General features: G+C 48.7%; 1 protein-coding gene across 3 annotated transcripts in view; it reads left to right on the top strand.

Moving 5' to 3' along the window:
• Nucleotides 1–22,613, top strand: part of ELP2 (elongator acetyltransferase complex subunit 2) — a 964,760-nt gene that overhangs the window by 124,021 nt on the left and 818,126 nt on the right. The gene's annotated exons all lie outside the window — the stretch shown is intronic.

Genomic DNA, 22,613 nt, shown 5'->3' on the forward strand with positions numbered 1-22,613 from the left:
TCTTAGTTTCAAGTTGATTCAGGATGATCTGAAGTCTCAGGACACAGCTCCCACTCTTATTCGAATCTGGGGGGCCGGATCACCTACTAGGTCCCTCCTCTGGGTGGAACCAGGAAGGGGGGTGGTTACACCCCCTTTCCTTTGTCCAGTTTCGCGCCAGGACTGGGGCTGGAAGGCCCCAGCACCGGTTTGAACTGGCCTATGCACAGGGACACCTTGTGTGCCCCAGGCATGTCGGATTCTATTCAGCCCTGTCCTACCCAATACACAAAATCCTGTCTGGGGTGGTGCTAGCACCTCCCAAGGCAGTAAACCCTTTGTCCCAGCTGCCCTCGCTGGAAGGACTCCCAGCAGCAGGAGGTCAGACTTCTGTCTGTGGTGGCAGCATCCATTTTGTGATGCTGAGGCTCTGTTTAACTTTAACCGGGGTTCAGGCTAGGTACATGTCGTGTCCCTCTAGAAGGGTGGAATGCTACCCCCGTCGCCAGAACTGGCGAGGGGGTAGTATTCCAATTCGTATGACACCTTACTCGACATGTTTTGATAAAGCCAAACCCAAGATAGCATTTAACCGTGAGGTTCATAATGCACTTAAGAGTATATGGTATGGCAGTATCATGAAACAGCTAAAGGACATGGTTCCGAAAGCTGCAGACAGACTCAGCTCATGCCAGATCACCATCTCACATATTTCCAAGCACTCTGCCTCCAGGATTGATGAGGCCTTCCATAGGAGTGACTGATAGGAACATATGTGTCCATTTTAGGTTAGGTATAGGCATACTACACCTAAGTAAGGGGTGGTTACACCGACTTACCCCAGCTGAGTGATCAGCCAGTTGTGTCAAATATGGAGGCCAGGCCAGGGGTGGCACAATACATGCTGCAGCCCCTGGTAGGCCTTGGAAACACCTATGCCCTGGGTACCTGGGTACACTGTTACAGGGGCCAATAAGGTGAACCAGTTCCAATGTCGTTATGCACCTAACGTACATGGGTAACAATTTAGAGAGAGAACAGCAGGCTGTGGGTCTGATTAGCAGGCCCACAGCCACATTAAGTCATAAACCAGTGAAGCAAAAAGCAAAAATTTGGGGTGACCATAGGATAGCAGACCCTACTCTCCTACAATCGGACACTGGCGGCCTCCTACTTCGGGACTGGTAAACCATTTTCTTTCTTTTTTTTCGGGGGAGGGGTTTGGTTGTGGAGGGTGGGCCTTTCATCCCCACCTTTAATTTGTATTTATATTTTTGGGGTGACAGGCACTCTGCACAGTTAGTTTAATGGGCTGGTTTTCGCCCGAGGTGCAGGGAAGCAGGGGGGGGAGAGTTGGTGGGAGAGTTGGAGGGGTGGGATTGTTCTTTGTTGTGATGTCGGTTTCACTGATTTCTGTTGACCTGGGTGTATTATCACCTTCTAATTTGGCACTTAGGCATGGATCCATTTCTAGTATTTTACTATGGGGACACACTGGGACAAAAGTTTCACGTTAATAAGTTGGAACGTTAATGGATTGGGGGAAACGCACCTAGTCCGGAACATGTGTAAAGCCTTAAATAGATGGGGATACAGGCTCCTGGCACACTTGGGCTTCACTAGCGGGTCTAGGGGAGTCGGGACCATGGCCAAGCATTCCTTCCCCTTTTCAGTTCAGTCTACACACACAGATAGCTGTGGGAGGTATGTGGCACTCACTGGGCGATGGGAGGGTAGGACATTGACCTTGGTGTCGGTATATGTCCCACCGGGGCTGCTGACACAAACATTCACTGACCTTGGCACGCTATTCCTCTCCCTCCCAGAGGGCCTATTACTAGTGAGCGGGGACTTTAACGCGGTCTCATCGGGGATACTTGACCGCCAGCCCCCCATGCCGCAAGGCGTTCTGATAGTTGGCTTCCCGACTTCATTGAGGCTTTCGGCCTTTCAGATGCTTGGAGGGCATTCCACCCCGGAGAATTGCAGTACACCTTTTTCTCTGGCGCCCACCACAGCTCCTCTCGAATCAATTATTTACTCCTGCCGACCTCTCACCTACTCCACTTGCAAGAGGTCCGCCACCTGGCACGCGGTATCTCTGATCATTCTCCTCTATGGACCAGAATAGTGCTGGGGGATCAACGGATCGACATGGTAGCACCCATCAACCCCTGGTATCTATGACGACCCTCGGTCCGCGCGGATCTGCAAAAAGCGATGGACTGGTATTTTCAGGAAAACCTCGGCTCCGTGGACTCTCCTCAGACGCTCTGGGAGGCATTTAAATTTGTTGTTAGGGGGATGGCTCTCTCACTCATATTGGGAGTCAGGAAAGAAAACACCAGGGAACTCGAGGAAGTAGAAAGGGAGGTTCTGCGCCTAGAGGCGAACGTAGGGAGGGGGGGTACTCCGGAAGCGGCGCACCATCTGCACCTAAAACCAGATGTGTACAAAGCCATTGTCACAGATCGCGCCAAGTCTTGGGGAAGTGAAAGGGACGGTAGGGTATATGAATGGGGAGACATGGCTGGGAAATGTATTGCCTGGCTGGACAAAAAGGAAAAAGCTAACTGCCTGATGCCGGAGCTTACATCCGACTTGGGTGCAAATATTACAGACCCAATTCACATCTCAAATGACTTTGCTGCGCACTACGCCAATGTGTATCGGACGTCACTGTCGGAGGCGGACTCGTCCGTTTTCCTTAGGGATATCAAACTCCCGGTCCTCTCCGAGGATGACCGGAGCTACTTAGAGAGTGATATCACCAATGACGAGGTCGCACAAGCGATCAGGGCCCTTAAACCGGGGAATGTGATGGGGCCCAATGGATTGCCCATTGAGCTCTATAAATTGAGCCCATACAAACTGGCTCGCACTTGAAAGCCATGTTCGAAGACAGTAGAGGGGCGGGAGAGCTGCCACCTGACCAGAGGCTGGCGTCTATAGTGGTCATCCCTAAGGACGGCAAACCAAAAGACAGGTGTGCCTCTTATAGACCTATCTCTTTAATCAATGCTGAGCCTAAAATACTCACCAAACTCCTGGCCTCCCGACTGTCGCAAGTTATTAGCTCCGTGGGCCACCCAGATCAATCTGGCTTCATGCCCCACCGTAATACGGTTCTGAACTTACGACGAGTTCATGGAGTGATTGAGCGGGCCGAAACAATCCAAGAAAGTGCGGTAATCCTATCCTTAGATGCATCCATGGCATTTGACACTCTCGAATGGCCCTATCTATTTGCTGTACTTCTCAAGTTGGGATTTGGCCCACAATTTATATCTTGGGTTTGGCTCCTCTATTCTGCCCCTCTAGCGCAAGTGGTGGTTAATAACAAACGATCTGAGCCATTTGCTCTCGGTCGAGGCACAAGAGAGAGGTGTCTGCTGTCGCCCCTACTTTTTCCCCTGTCTTTGGAGCCCTTGGCGGCCTTGATCCGGAGCGATCTGGCCATACGTGGTATGCGATAGTCGGCAGAGTGGGAGGATCGTATCTCACTCTAAGCAGACGACATCCTCCTCTATTTGACCTCGCCCGCAAAGTCCCTCCGATGTGTCTTAGATAGCTTCACTTCCTTTGCTAGGTACTTGGGCTATTCTATCAAATGGAATAAATCGCTTTTATATACACCCTGTCGGGCGTGAATCCGTCTTTTCCCAGGGAGTGTCCGATACACGGATGGATTCCAATATTTGGGGATTTTTATAACCACAGAACCCGGGCTCCGCTATGAGAAGAACTTGCTCCAGCCGCTGCAGCGTCTGCGTTGGGACATAGCACACTGCCTCTCTCGCTGCTTGGCCGAGCTATGCTTTTTAAGATGATGTCCCTCCCCTGCTTCCTCTATGCCTTGCAAAACTACCCTATTCCGGTCCCAGCGCGATATTTCAAACAGATCACAGATCTGCAGCAACAAATACTTTGGGACGGAAGACCAAGAATAGCGCTTTCCAAACTAACCCTCAACTGGTACGACGGCGGCATCAGTCTCCCGGACATTAAGAAATACTATTGGGCAGGCCATCTCGCTGCCATCAACCAGGGTACGTATCGTGCCCTGGGTGACCCAGGCTATGCCATGGACAGATGGCTGTTGCCGGGCGGGATGTACAATAGAGCCCTGTATGGTAATGGAAGCTTCTCCTTACGGGGCCCACCTCCCACTCGGTTCAAGTGTAGCACGCAGTCAACAAGAGCCTGGGTTGGAGTCGGAGACTTACCCTAGCAACACCCCTGTGGGACTCGGAGATACTTGGCAGTTTTCATGGCTCCAAGGGATTTGATAAATGGGACCTCATAGGTATTTCACGGGTGGGTGACCTCTGGGTAACGGGTAAAATGCTCAGTTTCAGCCAGTTGAGCCAGCAATACGAACTCGCAGATTCGGAATTCTTTCCACTACTTACAAATCCGACATGCGTTCACCACCGCAATCTCTTGGGACTCCCCCCTCCCTGACTCCTCCCCCCCCCCCGGAGGATAGGCTACTGGATGGGCTGTTGCCACAGAAGGCAATCTCATTGACCTACAAAAAACTGGTAAACAACATGCCGAATCCCCTTGCCAGGCTGCGGGAGTCGTATGGTCTCCTATTGGATGACGAGGAGTGGAGGGAAGCAGTGGCCTCCCCCCGGGAGGTCGCGATCTCTGCGCGACTCCGTTTGGTACAACTGAAAATGCTACACAGGGTCTACATCACGGGACCAAAGATGGTCCGCATGGGGCGAGGCGTCGGCGCACACTGCAGGTGAGGCTGTGGACAAGTTGCCACATTTATGCATATCCTTTGGGAGTGTGAGAACATTCAAATGTATTGAAGGGGGATACATGGGATCATGAGTGAGGTTCTGCACAAATCTGTCCGCCCTGAGGCCAAACAAGGTCTCCTTAATGTTTGGGAACCTACTGATTTGGGAGGGGCGGAGAAGTTGTGGGTCACACTGGGAGCTGCGGTGGCCAAAAGAGACATAGCTCAGCTATGGGGAGGACTGGTACCCCCTACTGTTGTTGCATGGAAGCGAAACGTTGACTGGTGCATGTTCCGTGAGAAAACGGTCTATGTCGCAAGAGCGTTCCCCTAAAAATGGTCCAGAGTCTGGGCCAAGTGGAATGCTTATAGAGGGGAAATTTGTGTTGCACCAGCTGCTCCCCTCGACAATGTAACCCTGTAACCTTGAATATCTGATCTATCCCAAATATTGTTTACTGTATTTGTTCAGTGTCCCCTGTTAAAGACTGTACACAGTCATGCTATATCTCAACTACTGATGATTTGCAGACTGTTTGTTAGTTTATTAAAATCAATAAAAAGATGCTTTTAAAAAAATATATGCCAGTCATGGAGAAACCAATTATCATCAGGTTTTAGAAACAGAGCCTTTGAACTTCAGCACTGGAGATTAGAGCCCTAAAGCCAGCAAAAACTAAATCCAGCCACAGTCACAAACAGGAGGTCAGAAGCAAAAAGACAGGGGAAACCACGCCAAAAGATGCCAGGTCTAGCATGTGTCTCGAAACCCCCACCCCCACCCAACTTGAAAGTGTGGAGACCTACCAACCTCCTAGACGTTCTCATGACTCAGGCAGAAGAAATTGAAAAGACCATCAGCATTGACATGTTCTGTTCCTGGGCGGTGTTCCACCATAAAGTCCCTTCCCAGTATAGGGAGATGGACCACCTCAACAGTTTAGGATTTTCTATCAATCTTTGGCTGTAGGAGCTGCACCTTGCCACTCACTACCTGTTGCCCCAAGTACACCACAGACCCCTGCCCTATCTGGGACTTAGCTGAAGACTGCAATGTTGTCAAGGTAGGCAGCACTGAAGTTCTCCAACCCAGCTAGGACCTGTATGACCAACCTTTTGAATGTTGCAGGGGCGTTCTTCAAACCAAAAGGCATGACCCAGAAATGGTAGTGCCCTTTTGGTGTTGAGATAGCTGACTTCTCTTGTGCCCCTTAATCAAGGCAATCTGCCAGCACCCAGACGTTAGGTCAAACGTGCTGAGGAACTTGGGAGCTACAAACTGATCAAGGAGCTCATCAGCTTGGGGAATGGGGTGCGAGTCAGTCTTGGTGATGGCATTGAGCCCACAGTAGTTGTGACGGTATTGAGCCCACGGTATTCAACACAGAACCACAGTTCAGGTGTGACACTGAGGAGGCAGCCTCGGGGACCAAAACCACTGGCTGAACCGAGGAATGTTGGACAGCTCGATCACCCAACATCTTATAGACTTCCTTCTTAATGCTGTTCCTCGCTCTGTCAGACAACCTGTAAGACTTGAGCTTAACAGACAGTGTCAATATTGTGGGTGCACCACAGAGTGACTTCAGGAATGAGTGAAAACAGAGAGGCAAACTGTCCTAGCAACTGGTGACAATCTCTCTGCTGCGACATGGTCAGAGTAGGAGAGAGGATCACACCCTCTACTGACCCCTCCTGCTCCTTGGAAGATAGGAGGTCGGGGAGAGGTTCATTCTCCTCTTACATTCCATCAACCGTAACCAAGAGCATGGTTAACTCAGATCTCTCAAAATGTAGTTTGAAGCGGTTCACTTGTTGAATCCTCAAACGGTTCCTAGGAGTCTGCAGGTCCACCAGGTAGGTGACCTCACTGTTGCGCTCATTCACCTCAAATTGTCCAGACCAGCAGTTTTGTAGAGCACTGGCTATCAATTTCCCTCCCCTTCATGGAGATCTACTATAATTATCCTACTACATAAGAAGGGCAAAGATTAGTGATGAATTAGTATAGGGAAATATGAATTAGTATGTTACTTAGGTATACCATTATTTCCATTTTCAGGTCTTGTGATTTCCCAATGTGCTGCATTAGGTTATGTGTAGTTCAATACCTTTCTCAAATGGGTTACAAGTATTTGCAGTGTTGTTGGGAGGACCTATAGTCTGTGGCATTTAGAGTAGTAATATGTTTCACTAAAATTAACATAATTATTTTTGTCATTGAATGTACGAATACATTCAGATAGTGTGGTCACATATTGTCCATGCCATACATTATGTAGCCCTACACCTACGTTGAAGACTGGGTAGTTGAAAGATGTACTTGAGGAACCTTGGTAAATTCTATAATTGTTGTGTATGGTAAATAGAAAACGTGGGATGATTATTAGGTTATATGTTAAACACTCAAAATTGTAGATATTATTAGTATTATTCTATTTTGTAAAACATTTGAATCCGCTTATTTATAGAGTGGCACCAGGTTTTTCTGACTGTAGACGTGTTAAAAAAGTGAATTCACTTAATGACTTGAGGTGTAGTAAAAGTTAAAGGCGTATTAGGTCAGTAATATTGGCCTGTAGTGTGAGGTATGTGGCCAGTTATGAAGACAGGGTAATTTGAAGTTAGATATTGTTTGACGTACATAACGTTAAGTGTAGTACCATTGATAGTTAGCACAGAGCATTTAAAAGAAGTTTAAAAGGGTCCAAACAATTTCACGGCAACATTTTCCAATATATTGTTTCCACTCAAGGGCCCGCACCTTATATACTGAAATATTAGAGACTCGCCTTTTGCCACAAGACCTCCGCAGAACCACTATCGCTGTTATCCCTGAACTGAGCAAACTCCCTCATTCTACCTGCCAAAATTACTCATCAATTTAAAAACCGAAATACTTGCAAAAGCACTAGCAAAACCACCTGGCCTGGGTTATCACCTCTTTAGTACTTCGAGACCAGAGCAGCAAAATGCCGGGACGAGGTCCTATAGGAGGCTTCACCTTAAGCTGGCCAGGAGTCATGAACTGGAACGCTCACACACCCTCCTCCTACTGGATTGTGAAAGGGCAATCATGACAATAATCATGAAATGGAAGTCTGCCCTTGTTTTCTGTCTTATATTAAAATATTATAAATGACTCCTTGGATGTGGGTCGGGGTCAATGGACCATTTCGGACCCGTTCCCAAAAAAAGGGGTACGAGACAGTTACCCCCTAGCCCCTCTCCTGTTCACCTTTGCAATCCAAACGCTAGCGGAATGGATTAGGAGGGACGCACTGATGGTAGACTTTATTTAGCTGTAACGAACAGCTGGAAGATCACTTATCAATCTTGCAGATTATGTTGTTCTTTCCGTACACGACCCCGGATTGATCCACGCACATGTAATGTAAACAGTACAGCTGTACGGAGACGCTTGTTGGTTTGTTGTAAACTGGATCAAATCAAACCGACACCACTATACGAAGCGGAGCCCGAGCTTCAAATGTATAGAGTTTTAAATATCTAGGACTGCTCCTGGCACCCAGCCCCATCAGGCATGATACCTTAATATCACCTCGCTCAAGACCCAGCTTATCAAATATCTACACAAGTGGGAAATCTTCCCTCCTTTAATTATAGGGATGATTACATTATTCAAAGTGGTTACCCTCCCAAGGGTTCTATATGTTCGGTCCAGCATTACCCTAATTGCCACGCAGCTATTGTTTGATAAAATCAAAACACCAAGGAAATATTTCTGGTTGGGTAAGCAGCCGAGGGTCTCCTGGGACAAATGTACACAGGACATTTAAGATGGAAGATTGTGCACTGCAGATGTACAGTTAAAGTACTGGGCAGCTCACCTTAAAGTCCTTAATAACTGTATGTTTGGGAAGTGTGATGACCCCACCTGCAGGCTGGAGCTTGAATAGTTCCAAGACACAAATCCTTCACAGTTCCTATATCAATCCATCTCTCTACCCATATCCCGTGCATCACAACACTCGTCAAAAGCGTGATGTCATATCAGACCGTTTAAATTACATACTTTGACTACCCCTCAGTGGTACGGAAATTAGCTCTGTCAGCTGTGAAGTCATTTGACTTTAAAGCATGGGGCTACAAAGGGATCTTTAAGTTGGGAGACATCTGGGAAGGAGAAAAGCTGAACGTGTTCATATTTTATGTGACAAATACACACAGGTAAGTCCCCATTTCTTAGATTTCCCCAATTTCGATACACTTTAAAGCTACTGAAAACCCAGCTGGCAAATACCCCAGAATTTAACCTGTTTGAAGCGAAATTGACAATAGAGCCATTGGACAAAGGATGTCTTACAAGAGGATACTACTCCTTGGTCGTTAACATGCTGGATCCTCTAATCCAGTTAAAAGCCAGCTGGGAAGTAGATATTGGCACCTGTAATAATGATGAGTGGAGAATGGCCAAGATTGCTCCTCAGATTTTGGCAACCTCCTCCTGTCTTCAGCTTATTCAATTGAAATATTTTAATAGAGCGTACTACACAACTAACCGGAAATGGAAAATTATATCAAGCTCCATCCCACATTGTACCAGATGCATTGTGGAGAGGGGTAACCCAATGGACACGGTATGGAACTGCCCCCCTATCCAGGGGTAATGGAGAGCGGTCCAGTGGTGCATTGCAGGGCCGGACTGGGAACCAAAACAGGCCCTGGCAAAGTGCTCGGCCGGCCCCCCGCCCCCCGGGCGGGAGGGGGGTGAGCGCTTTGCCAGGGCCGCTTTTCAGCCGATTTTGTTACAGGGCCGATTTTGCAGCTATGCTGCAAAACTGGCTCTGCAACAAAAACGGCCCCCAGGGCCCAAAACCGGCCCCCGCCCTTGCGGCCGACTGGGGGATTGCCCGGTGCCCACAACGGCCAGTCCGGGCCTGGTGCATTGCTGCAGCAACGGGACAGGAGGTTGAATTGTCACTCAAGGTTGCTCTGCTGACAATTATGGACGTAGTGTCAGGGGTGGCATTAGAGCAGGGTGTACTTGCCTTGAGATTCCAGATCACCATAAGAAAAATATCACTAATAAATGGAGAGCTAAGGCTCCAACTACAGTCCAGGAACAGGACAGATGCTCCATTCTAGAAAATTGGTTTACATGACAAGGGGATGCCCACAAAAATACCGCAAGATATGGGAGAAGTAGATGGACACGATGTAGGCCCATGATACTACCAATCAATCAATCAATCAATCAGAGTACTTGTAGAGCGCGCTACTTACCCGTGAGGGTCCCAAGGCACTGAAGGAGAGGGGGGGTGCTGCTACTGCTCGAAGAGCCAGGTCTTGAGGAGTCTTCTGAAGGCTAGGTCTTGGGTCTGTCATATGTGGGTAGGGAGGGTGTTCCAGGTCTTGGCAGCGAGGTAGGAGAAGGATCTGCCACAGGAGGTCGTTCGTTGCATGCGGGGGACAGCGGCGAGTGCGAGGCTGGCGGAGCGGAGCTGGCGGGTGGGGGTGTAGTAGCAGAGTCTGCTTTTCAGGTAGGCTGGTCCGGCGTTGTGGAGTGCTTTGTGTGCGTGGGTGAGGAGCTTGAAGGTGATCCTCTTGTTGACGGGGAGCCAGTGTAGGTCTCTCAGGTGGGGGGTGATGTGGATGCGGCAGGGGACGTTGACGATCAGTCGGGCGGAGGCGTTTTGGATGCGTTGTAGTAGTCATAGGTGTTTGGCTGGGATTCCTGCGTAGAGTGCGTTGCTGGTAGCCCAGTCTGCTGCTGACGAGGGCCTGTGTAACCGTTTTTCTTGTTTCGGTCGGGATCCACTTGTAGATCCTGCGGAGCATGCAGAGGGTGTTGTAGCAGGAGGAGGAGACGGCGTTGACCTGCTTAGACATGGAGAGGGAGGACTCGAGGATAACTCCTAGGTTGCGTGCATGGTCGGTGGGTGTTGGTGCTGTTCCCAGTGTGGTCGGCCACCAGGAGTCGTCCCAGGCTGAGGGGGTGGGTCAGAGGATGAGGACCTCAGTCTTGTCCGAATTCAGCTTCAGACGGCTGCTCCTCATCCAGTCGGCGACGGCCTTCATTCCCTCGTGAAGGTTGGTTTTGGCGGTGTGTGGGTCTTTGGTGAGGGAGAGGAGGAGCTGGGTGTCGTCGGCGTAGGAGATGATGTTGAGGTCGTGATGGCGGGCCACTTGTGCGAGGGGGGCCATGTAGATGTTGAAAAGAGTCGGGCTGAGGGATGAGCCCTGGGGGACACCGCAGATGATGTCGGTGGCTTCGGATTGGAAGGGTGGGAGGCAGACGCTCTGGGTTCTGCCGGAGAGGAAGGATGTGGTCCAGTCAAGGGCCTTCTCTTGGATTCCGGCTTCTAGGAGGCGTGTCTTTAGAGTGCGATGGCAGACCGTGTCGAAGGCGGCCGACAGGTCCAGGAGGATGAGAGCTGATGTTTTGCCGTTGTCTAGTTGGCACCTGATGTCGTCTGTGGCGGCGATGAGGGCTGTCTCGGTGCTGTGGTTTCGTCTGAATCCGGATTGGGATGGGTCCAGGATGTTGTTGTCTTCCAGGTGGCGGGCCAGTTGCTTGTTGATGATTTTTTCGATGACCTTTGCCGGGAACGGGAGCAGGGAGATGGGCGGAAGTTCTTGAGGTCCTTGGGGTCTGCCTTGGGCTTCTTGAGGAGGGCGTTGATTTCGGCGTTCTTCCAGCTTTCCGGGAATGTCGCTGTTTCGAAGGAGATGTTGATGACCTTCCGTAGTTGGGGTGCGATGGCTGCGTCTGCTTTGTTGAATACGTGGTGTGGGCACGGGTCTGACGGAGACCCTGAGTGGATGGAGTTCATGACCTTGCATGTCTCGACGTCGTTGACGTTGGACCAGGAGGTCAGGCGGATGGCGCTGGTGGTGTTCACAGGGGAGGTGGAGTCTGGCGTAGTCGGGGCGGTCGTGGTGTTGAAGCTGTCCTGGATGTCAGCGATCTAGCGATGGAAGAAGATGGCTAGTGAGTCACACAGTTCTTGCGAGGGCGGGATGTCGTTTGTGTTGGCGCTGGGGTTGGAGAGTTACTTTACGAGGCTGAAGAGCTCTTTGCTGTCGTGTGCGTTGTTATCCAGGCGGTCTTTGAAGGAGGATCTCTTGGCTAGTCTGATGAGGTGGTGATGTCTGCGGGTGGCCTCCTTGTGGCTGCGTGGTTGTCCGGTGTGCGTTCGTGGAGCCATATTTTCTCCCGTTTCCGGCATGCGCGTTTGGAGGTCTGGAGTTCAGCAGTGAACCAGGTGGCTCTCTTGCTGGCGTGGCTGTTGGAGGGTTTCTTGAGCGGGGCAAGGGTGTTGGCGCAGTCGTCGATCCACTGTCTGAGGTTGCGGGCTGCGGTGTCTGGGTTGGTTGGGTCGGTGGGTGGCTTCTGGGCGAGGGTGGTGATCAGCTGGTCTTCGGTGACTTTGCCCCAGCAGCGGCTAGGCAGCTTTTGGGTGCGGTGGTGCGTGGTTGGTTTCTTGAAGGTGAAATGGATGCAGTGGTGGTCGGTCCAGTGGAGTTTGGTGGTGTGGTCGAAGGCGACGTGGGTGCTTGTGGAGAAGACAGGGTCCAGCGTGTGGCCGGCGGCGTGGGTGGGTGCTGTGACGAGTTGTCTGAGGCCGAGGTTGGCGAGGTCGTTGATCAGGGTGGCGGAGTTAGCGTTGTTGTTGTTCTCGAGATGGAAGTTCAGGTACCCGAGGAGGATGTAGTCTGTGGAGGCGAGTGCCTGGGTGCTGGCGAGGTCGGTGATGGAGTCGCTGAACTGAGCCCAGGGTCCAGGGAGTCTGTAGATGAGTGTTCCTCTGAGGGTGGTGTTGGGGTCGGTGTGAATCTGGAAGTGTAGGTGTTCGGCGGTTATGAGGGTGTCTTCTGCGTGGGTGGCGACCTTGAGGGTGGACTTGTGGACGATGGCTATTCCTCCTCCGGTTCTGTTGGCACAATCCCTGCGGGTGATCTTGTAGCCGTCCGGGATGGCTGTGGCTATGTCGGGCGCCGAGGAGTCGTTCCACCAGGTCTCGGTCAGGAAGGCGACGTCTGGGGCGGAGGTGTCGAGCAGATCCCAGAGCTCGACGGCGTGTTTGCGTGCGGAGTGGGTGTTGAGGAGTATGCAGCGGAGGTGGTTGGGTCCAGTCCTTGGAGGTTTGGTGGTTTGGTCGCAGGTGAAATTGCAGGTGCGGCAGGAGAAGGGTCCGTGGGTCCGTTTCGGGGTGGCCTGGAAGCAGGTGTGGTTTATACCGGCGTTGAGTGCGTGGAGGCTGCTGGCGTCGTAGTGGAGTCTGGTGTTGTGGCGTTCGCGGGGTCCACGGGTTCTGGCACTAGGCGCGGTCCAGGTGCGGACAGGCGCAGACGGGCTTGCCTTAGGCGCGACTTCGGTGCGCCCGCTGCGCGGCTGTGCAGCTGCCATCATTTTAAGGGGAGGTGGGAGGGAGGAGCAGCTGGGAGGCGGAAGGCAGGGGTTACCGAATGGGCGCGGGTGGCGTGGCCGCAGGAGCAGTAGCGGCGGGCACGGGGGGGGGGAGGAAAGACAGCGCCCAGGAAGGGGCAGCAGAGACCGAGGGTGCAAGGCTCTGGTGGAGCTGAACTGCAGCGGGGGGGTGGTTTAGAGACCTACCTGACAAGGTCAGGGGTCGGGCATAATCAGGGGAGCAGAAGGCAAGAAAATCAAGTGCAATCAGGGGAGCAGAAGGCAAGAAAATGGGCACAGATAAGAACGCAGGCACTGGGGGTAGACCGGCAACAGCGGTCACAGACACCAGAAGACAGTATGGGCAGTACAGGGAAGACAGACAGACAACGACAGTGATACAAACCTAAGGCCTACCACTGGCCACCAGGGATGAGGCGCAGGTGGTAGCCTGCGGGTGGAGGAGGGCCTCAACTTCTACAGCAGCGGCAGCTGGGGCAGGACACACAGGCGGAGCTGTGTGGTGGGGGAGCGACCTACCATTAAGGTCAAGGGTTGCATATTTCATTGAGAGGTGTGTAATGTTTCTCTATCTAATGTGGAAATATTTTAGAGACATACGTCTAGAACATACAATTTTTATGTGAGATTCATAATGTACTGTTTTGCTAGTGTATTGCTTGCTTGTGCTGAGCAAAACAAGTTTTTGAAAAACGAATTTTTCAAAAAGTTGTCTTATATTTTGTTTTGCATTGTGTTGTTGTGCTCCACCATTGACAGATAGAGCACCAGGCCTTAGAGTAGCAGGGACATGTTCATAGAGTTGCTTTTGTGCTGAGTTTTGTTTCCTCAAAGAAAGGTGTGAAGGATGAGCTTTCGTCAACAGATATTCTACTCTAAATACGGCTGATGGAGGAGTGACTTTCCATCACTCCCTCCGTCAAATTTAGGTTATACCTCCATCCACAATGGAAGTAAAAATGGGCAGAGGTGGTGGATAGTTGATGGACTTTCCTATGTTTAACAGTGACCTTCTAAATATAACAGATGGGCCTCTATACTGTGGACAGGTACACAGACAGTTTTTGATGGCCCTTCTGCATTCTCCAAACTCTAAATCAGGCCCTTAATCTATGACATAGTCGAAAGACCAACGTGGTGGAAGGGAGTTCGAATTCTTTTCACTTAAGGATTCTTTGAAATATTGGTATACCGGAAGCCTTTTCTCTGTATTGTTGGAACATGTGGCCAGACAGGTTATTTGTTATGTTCGTTCTGTATTGAGTCAATGGAGGTATGCTTTCTGAGAAAAAAGAGATGGTGTTTTTAGGAAAGTAGGATCTGCTTTTATGGTTACCCCCATTTTTTGCCTGGTGCTATGCTGTTTCTGACTAGTCCCGGCACTGTACCTTCTTCACTTTCCACGTTGTTTGCAGTTGCCAAGGCTTGTTGGTGCTCCCAACGGACAATGACCCCTCAACTCTCAACATCCGATATGGGAACCCTCATGAACGGCTCTTGGGCTTCCACAGCATCACCTGATCTTCACAGCTGCAGCTCCAAGGTCACCGTCAACTCTTCTACAGCACCCTGTGGTCGTTCGTTTTCCGTGCCTCCTGGTCACCTCCAAGTGGCATAGACTCTGTCCCCTCTGTTTTCAGGTACTTCTCGACTTGAATCCACCTTTGAGTTCCACTGGACACTTTATCCTTCTCCAGCAGTGGCATCTTCCTGAAGTCGTCCATTGGGTTTGACAGCCGTTTCCGATGCCACTTCACACCTATGCACCCGGCTCCCCTGGGGCAGGTATCCTGGTTCCTAAGGTATCCACGGGTGAGGTGGCTCTCCAACCTTCCGTCTTCAACTGGTTTTTTTCAGGATCCACTGGGAAGGGCCCTTCTTCTTAAAAATGTCAACCGTGACTTACACGTTGATTTGTACGGAGAATGCTGTTGTGTACCCACACTGCACACAACCTTCGTGGGGCTCCTAGATACTCATCTTGAGTGGTTCCTTGGGTCCCCAAGACTTCTATGTCCTCTGAGTATTGTCTTGACTCGAGATGTGGTTTGCATGCCACTATTTTAGTATATCGTTTGGTCTCCCTCTGGGGACCATTGTGTATTCTGTGCTACTTACCTGTTTCTATTACAGAGTATTGTGTGCATTGTATATATCTCCGTCTAGGAGATATCTGCATGTATTAGTGAGTGTTTTATAATAAATACATATTTTTATAAATACACTGTGTGGTACTTTTTTATTTATTCTGGTAAAGCAAACTGCTTTACACTCCTTCTGGACTAAGCCTGAAGGTTACTCTCCACAGGTACCACTTGGAGAGCTTTCTGAGGTTGTCTGAGACCACTAAAATAACCATGAGGGTTGTCTGGATCAGTGCAAGTTGTCCACATACATAAGTGTACATCATATATGGATCAGTCTCTCTCAGTGTTTTTTCCAGTCATTGGAGGGATCATTTTAATTAACCACAAGGTTCTCAACACAATAGAGGTATCTAAGGCATCAGTCAGTTCATAGGGAGGAGACTGAATAGGCCCTTGATGTCTTTCTAGGAAGAAAGTCACTTTCCCAATGAAGAGGGGGCCCCATCAATTTCTTTTAGTTTCTTAAAAAAAAAAATTTGTAAGACAATATCTTTGATGTAAAGTATAATCCAAAAAACAACCAGATGTGTTAAAATCTGTTAGAACGATCAATAACACTAGATCGATTGGCATGGAGGGGTTGGTGGGTAAGTATGAGTGGGATTTACTTGTAACAGACTATTGTAAATCCCTCAAGGTTACCCTAGCTCTGTTCTTCACGGACGAGGCTTGTTGGTTCCCACCATTAAAGGACAATGTCAGACATAATGTCCAAGCTTTGAACGGTTTAGGCTGAAGTCCTCTTTATGCCGGTGTTTGTTCTCTTCCCTTGTTAATGGGCTTCCTACTGCTCTAGTGTGCAGATATTCCTCAGTCATGGATTCCCCTCCAACCCATAGGTGCATAACCCTTAGGTTCATAAGACTACTGACATACGACAAGGCATATTTTTCTTCACCCTGAAGCATTTATCTGGAGATTTGCCAAGTCATCCTCAAGCTCTTCTGCAGCTACTGTTGCTGCCTCGTCAGTTCAAGCCGAGTACGTGGGTGTCCTTGGTTAGATAGGAATGGATAAATCTTTGTCTGGTTCTAAGGAGTTGTTGTAGTTTCAAAACGAAATACAGCTTATATTGAGCCATGAAGAGTTTGGCAAAATAATTATGGTTGAAATGTGGAAAGAACTTGTGGAATTAACTTCAAATGATCTCCCACCCAGCTAGTGCACCTCCCCCACTTAAATACAGAACTGAAGAAATCAGATAAAGAGCTCTGGCGCTAGGGGCTGTGTATGAACAAAAAACCCACTATTGCTAAATAACGATTATATTGTCTTAAATTGTAGCGTTAGTCCGTTAAACGTCCTCTAAAGGGTTCACATTTGAATTCACACCACCAGTAGGAGGCCTGGCAATCAGTCAGGATACCTTAGCAAAAAGGTTGGCAGTGGATTGTCAAAACGATCATCAATCCTCCACAGATGCCTGAGTTGCGATACCAAGAGTGTACTGATGCCCACCACAGGTACCATGGATAATATAGGAAAAAGGAAAAAATCCCTGAAGTAGCAAGCCATACTCTTCAGGTTCACAGATCTCAAAGAATAAACCTTCACCAGTATGAAATGGAGCAACACTATTTGTGACAGATAATTGTTAGCCATTAAAGAGGCTTTTAGTACCTGCCACAATATCTAGAGATAGCATGTCTTAATGCTGCAGTAAGGATAGAACATAAGAACTTGGGCTATTTAAGATCCATGAAGTGTACCTTTGCATTTCTGATGGCTACTTCTAACCGCAGCTTATTCCCCAGGTGTCAGATTGGATCCAGAAACTTTTCATAGTAGTGCTCCTGTGCACTACTGTGGCTATGTGCTATACTAGCGCACCAAACGCATTATTTTGTTTCCGTGTATTTGAATGTGGATCCAGAACTCTGCTCCGACTTTAGTCAGTCTTTAAACAATTTCCAAAATGAATTCCAGTATGCAAGGGAACGATGTCCATTCCTAAAACTACAGGCTTCAAACCATGCCATGACTACAGAACACAGATGTTGGTCAAGGACCTGCCCCAGGTGATTTTTTGTTGTTTGGACTCGGGGCACAACTGAGTGTGTCCTCACTGACCCAAAGGTGATATTATACTGCAAAGTGAAGCTGTATATTGGCGAACACAGGAAGAAGTCATAGACCTTGCATTAGTTCCGCTTTAACTCCAAGTAGAGGGCGGAGTCGCGCTCCCAAGTCCATCCCTGCGAGAGAGTGGCCAAGGTCCTCCAGTAAGTAGAAGTTCAAGCAGAAATATTAGAAGGCAAAGCGGGACTCATCCCTATCCCAATTCTCTTTATGTCGCATGGCGTAAAGAGGCCAGTTGATCTTGCATATGGTCTCTAATTGAGGAGCAAATTCCTCAGCCGACCCTGATGCACCCAAGTTCTTCAAGCCATCGGTGATGCTGCAGCAGGTTGAGACCTTTACAATGTCCATGCTTTGTATCTTTGACATGCTTCTGGCTCCCCTCAATTAGAGACCATATGCAAGATCGACTGGCCTCTTTACGCCCTTGCGACATCTCTTTAGATAAAGAGAATTGGGATAGGGATGAGTCCCACTTTGCCTTCTAATATTTCTGCTTGAACTTCTACTTACTGGAGGACCTTGGCCACTCTCTCGCAGGGATGGACTTGGGAGCGCAACTCCGCCCTCTACTTGGAGTTAAAGCGGAACTAATGCAAGGTCTGTGACTTCTTCCTGTGTTCGCCAATATACAGCTTCACTTCTGGCTCCCTCTGGTGTGGCTTCGGGCCCCAAGGATCTGCAGGGACCTTCTGTCGTTACCACCCGCAGGTCAATCCTCTGTGTCTTCTGAACTCCTTGGACCCATCTAGGTTTCAGCAGTCACTCTAGTGCATGCTTCCACAATCTTTCCAAGACCCACATTGGTGCCTTCTCTGTGGTCATTGCCGACACCGGTGGGGAATCTGATACCGACCCTGATGTCTGACCCCAAATTGGTGATATATGACCCCGACTCATGGGCGCTCTCCAAATCTGCTACAACACACCCACCCACACCACTGGAGTCTGAACATTCTCTTTCACTACCTCAGATGCTCCATTGTCTTTCTTGTTCTGGCTCTGACCAGAGTTGCCACCCACTTAGAGACAATCTTGCCAGCAGTCCTGGATGAACTTATGGCCTCCTTGGTGCAGATCATCAAAATAGCAGAGATGCAGCCAAATAATTTTTGCCGGCCTTGATACTGCTGATTATCAGCGGTGAGTGGTTGGCACTAATCTGGTGCTCCGTCGCCATGTGTGGATGTGATCCACAGGTTTTTCAAGATAAGTACAGGCCGCCTTGCTGGATAGGCCTTTCAGTGGCTCATACCAAAGCCCCTCTCTGGATCTTTCGAACCCTACCAAGCTGTTTCCTCACAGGTTCTGGAAATTCTGAGGCTGCTCCAGGGGGTTGGACTGCAGTCTTCCAAGCCCCCACTGAGACTTCGATCTGGCAGTCAATGTACAGGTCACCATAGACATCAGTCCTCCTAGTCTCCTTCTCCTGTGGCAACAGACTCCAAGTCACTTTAGCTTGCCATTAGCAGCACACCACCACACTGTTGGAGGCAGGATCCAGCACTTCCTTCCAGGGTGGCGATCCATTATTTCTGACTGATGGATCCTCCATATCGTGCTGCATGTCTATACCCTACACTTTCTTTCTGCCCTGTCACACCTTCAGCCCACATTAGAACAGCTCTCAAATGAGCACCTATCCATTCTAATGCAAGAGGTGCAAACCTTACTCTCCAAAGAAGACATTGAGAGGGTGTCAGACTCAGACATAGGGACGAGTTGCTACACCTCACTATTTCCTCATGCCGAAGAAGAATGGAGGCCTTCAGCTTTTCTTAGATATGTGCACTCTGAATGTTTTCCTAAGGAAGAACAAATTCAAAATGCTACTGTTTACCCAGGTTCTGTCAGCCATGGACCCGTCCAACTGGATGGTAGCCTTGGATCTACAGGATGCATATTTTCATACACCCATCCTGCAATACCCCAGACGTTACCAGTTCTAGGAAGGCAAAAAGCATTTTCAGTTTGCTGTGGCCCCCTTCAACCTTGCCAGTGCCCCTCTGGTGTTCACAAAAATGATGGTGGTGGTTGCCACCCATCTTCAGAGGTAGGGGATACTAGTATTCCCCTAACTTGATGACTGGCTGCTAAAGGTGGGCTCACCACAGTGAGTCAGGAACCCCCACCCCCCCTTTTCTTCATATACCCAACTTTTATTGATTTTCCAGTACAAAAAGCACATATCAAATTCTTACAGTAAGTATAAGAACTCTTACAAGTATCCCCAGTCACTGACCAATCTGGAGTACTCCAACCATCGTCCCCATATAGGGCTAGAAAAATCCAACTCGCTCTCTATGGCGAGGGAGATTTAATCAGGACGAGCTATTATTAGGGCCTACTCGGCCTCTAATTTCAGTCACAGAAAGAAAGTAAATGTAGGAAGACAAACTGACTTGTAACCTCTGTCTCTGAAAGCATAGCAATTGTGACAAGATAACAAGATTTCAAGGCATCTTTACTGCTTGCAAAGTGATTGAGCAATAGATGCCTTTAAAACTGGTTATCTTGTCACATTTCCTCCTCTTTCAGAGACAGAGGTCAAAAGTCAGTTTGTCTTCCTACATTTACTTTTCTTTCTGTGACTGAAGTTAGAAGATCTTGTTAAGTGAACTGCGTGACTTGCGTTGAGACCAGTTCATGGGTCAAGTACATGACAGTTAGGTTGAGTAGATTTTTTAAGTTATTAGACCTGCAGTTCTAGTAACATTGTCATGATTTTTCGAGTCCTGACATATCTTTGCTTTTTTACATGAACTGTCTCAGGCTCTATAGATCAGCTCTTTCATATTGGCCCGCCAGTACATGGCAGTCCTCCAGTGTGATGGGTGGGATACTGTCTTTCCAGCATCAGACAATGTCCCACTTCACCACAGGAGTAGCAAGACCTACCAGGGTGCGCTCCCCACGTGGGTCTCCCATAGCCTCAAGGATACCTAGTATAATTCAGGGGTCAAAGCAAAGGGAGTCCCCAGCACCTCGGACAGCACCACTTAATGTACCTCATGTAACCCATCACTGCGGGACAGGACTAGACCATGTGGTAGAAGTCTGTATTAAATGCTGAACATCCAGAAGCAGTCTGGTGATTCCATACTGCGGGTATGCCAGAGCCTGCATTGAAGTAATCAAAATCCTTCTCAGGGGTCGCACTGATACTTAGTCCTTTTAAACCAACAAAGAAGAAATTGGCACAGAAGCTGAAATATAAAAGATCATTTTTATTAACCTCAAATGAGGTGAAACTACGCCATACAGAAGCCTTAGCAACTGAATGAGGCAGTCTCAAGAGTACAGAACACTGGGGCCTTATATATGTGAGGGTTACATACTCAGCATAAAACCAAGGGGCAGTCCTGGCTCATGTAAGCATGCAAAATGACTAAGTTGGGCATACAAGATCTTCTTGCTCAACAAAGTGGGAGGAGAGTTACTTCTCCATACAGCAGCAAAAATAGCCTGACAGTTATACTAGAGAAGCAGGTGCATTCTACTAGCTAGGCCCTTCTGGGCATGTGCGAAGTGGAGGATGCTGAATATAGTTTGTCTCTAGGCAGATTACAAGAGCAGTTAACAGAAAGGTAGGACAGAGCACATGGCAGACAAAATGGCTGCCAGAAATACAAAATGGCTTTCACAAAGCGGATAAAATAACTTCTAAATACAAGATGGCTTCAGCTAAATGCTAACCAATTGCTGTCAATTTACGACAGCATGGTGTGTAATATGTAGTATGTAATTAGTGTAGTCAGGGCCCAGGGAGCCTTTCGGGCATCTCTTCAGTCAGCTTTGTCTAGTGTGCCTATCCACCATTCCTATCTGTTTTTGAGGGCCAGGAATTTGTCTAGACTGTTAAGCATTAATGATCTTTAAATCTTGGACACCACACCTTTCCTCAGGGAACTCAACAACAGCTTGACCTCGAAGGGGGTAAACTCGGGAAGGCTGAGCATGTCATGTTGGTGGTCGGCGAGAACATTTTGAGTTGCAGATACCTGTGACATTTTTGAGCTGATAAAGAGATAACTGCATCTCCTAAAATGACTTCATCATTCCCCCGTGCCAAACATCACCCAAATAATTGATTCCAGTTTTATCCCATTTGGTGAACCACTCTAGTAGTGACACATGGTGTTCCCATTTTCTCCTCTGGAGGGAGGTGAGTTGCGTAGGCCTTTTGTCCCAGCCAGTAATCTGTAGTGCCTCCATCTGAACCTGCAGTACTATCTTGGTCTGGCCTGTAAGGTTTGTGGGCATGGGCCTCCTATATAAAAGGTGCAGGACTTTGTCTATACCCAAAAGGGATGACTCCATCTCATAAACCAGGAATCTCTGCTGCAGCTGTCTTTTATTAGAGCTGTGTTGGACACTGTGCATTTCCAAGCCTTCCCTCCAGGACATTCAGGCTAGGATCACAATGTTTCAGCCTCTATCCTGGATCTCGGTGAGAGCAACTCTAAGGCATCTTGGCCTGTTAGCCTCCTTGTTCCTGCTGGTCGAGTACACCAGGTGACATATGCAGGACAAGGCTATCAATACTGCATTTGGTATGCGGATTGCATGTCATTGACATCAGTTAGGTTGCAATCCTGGGAATCCAACAGCCAGGTCCGACAGGAAGGGCGTTTTGTCCATTCGACCCTGAAGAGTCTTTTGTTCTGAGCCCCCGGCACAGATCCTCCACCTTCAGGTAATACTGCTTTGGTATTGCTTCTAAAGGTGAGTCTCAAAAATACGAGTTGCAAAATTCTGACCAATATTTTGTAACCAGATATAAGTACATATGTCCCTCAAAGGTTTTTTAGTGGAAGGCTCATAGATCATCTGGACTTGAAGCCTTACAGGGGTGAAAACCCTTACTTTGAGGGACAGAAAATAAACGCAATCACTCCACACACTGGCAGATAGCTCCCATGGTGTGGCAGTTACTCAGTTTTTGTTTTTCCGAGGCAAACTTCCACTAAGGTCGTTCTTTAAAAAAAAAAGCAATGTGAAAGGTTTGGAGGATGGCCATCAAAACTCACAGCTGCTTTCTTCCAAATTTTGCCCATGACAGGAAGATGTTCTATCGGAAAATGAAAGAGCAGTACTCTCTACGTTTGGGGGGCAATAGGCTGTTAGCGTAGCAAACCTAATGTCCTCTACTGCCCTGACAGATGGAATCATACCCATCAAAATTTGAATGTGTGCATCAGTAATTATTGTTCTTTTATTTTTATGGTGGTTATTTAATTTGGGGGTGAGGTGGCATGAC

This window comes from Lissotriton helveticus, chromosome 4_1, assembly GCF_964261635.1.
Source record: "Lissotriton helveticus chromosome 4_1, aLisHel1.1, whole genome shotgun sequence".
Classification (NCBI taxonomy): domain Eukaryota; kingdom Metazoa; phylum Chordata; class Amphibia; order Caudata; family Salamandridae; genus Lissotriton; species Lissotriton helveticus.